Below are 461 nucleotides of genomic sequence, written 5' to 3' on the forward strand. Positions count from 1 at the left end.
CGCCCTCCTTGGGGTCTCTGAGGCCCTACCCGCCCGGGTCAGCACACCTGCCCCCGCCGTAAGGCCAGGTGTCCTACAGCCAGGCCAGCCCCGGTGGCCCTTCGGCCTTTTCCTCTTCCGACTCGCCCTCCTCCTTCTCCTCTCAAGGGTCCTACCCCTGCTCGCACCCCTCCCCTTCCCAGGGCACCCAAAGGGAGCCCTACCCCTTCCCACCGGTGCCCACGGTCACCACCTCCTCGGCCACCCTCTCCACGGTCATCGCCACCGTGGCCTCCGGGCCCCCGCCGTACGCGAAGCAAGCCGCATCCCCGGGGACCTACAAGACGGCCACCCCGTCCGGGTACAAGCCTAGCTCTACCCCCGCCTTCCGAACAGGGACCTCGCCGGGCTACCAAGGCGCCTCGCCGCCCGCTGGCCCAGGGATCTTCAAGCCGGGCTCGCCTACCGCGGGCGAGGGGCCG

The 461-nt window shown here is 71.4% G+C and overlaps 1 pseudogene; it reads left to right on the forward strand.

The window, feature by feature from the left end:
• The first annotated feature begins 8 nt into the window (after positions 1 to 8).
• Positions 9 to 458, forward strand: LOC110596106 (annotated as a pseudogene).
• Positions 459 to 461: the final 3 nt, after the last annotated feature.

The sequence above is a fragment of the Carlito syrichta genome, unplaced genomic scaffold (genome assembly GCF_000164805.1).
Source record: "Carlito syrichta isolate Samal-C Ts95f unplaced genomic scaffold, Tarsius_syrichta-2.0.1 Scaffold99898, whole genome shotgun sequence".
NCBI lineage: Eukaryota > Metazoa > Chordata > Mammalia > Primates > Tarsiidae > Carlito > Carlito syrichta.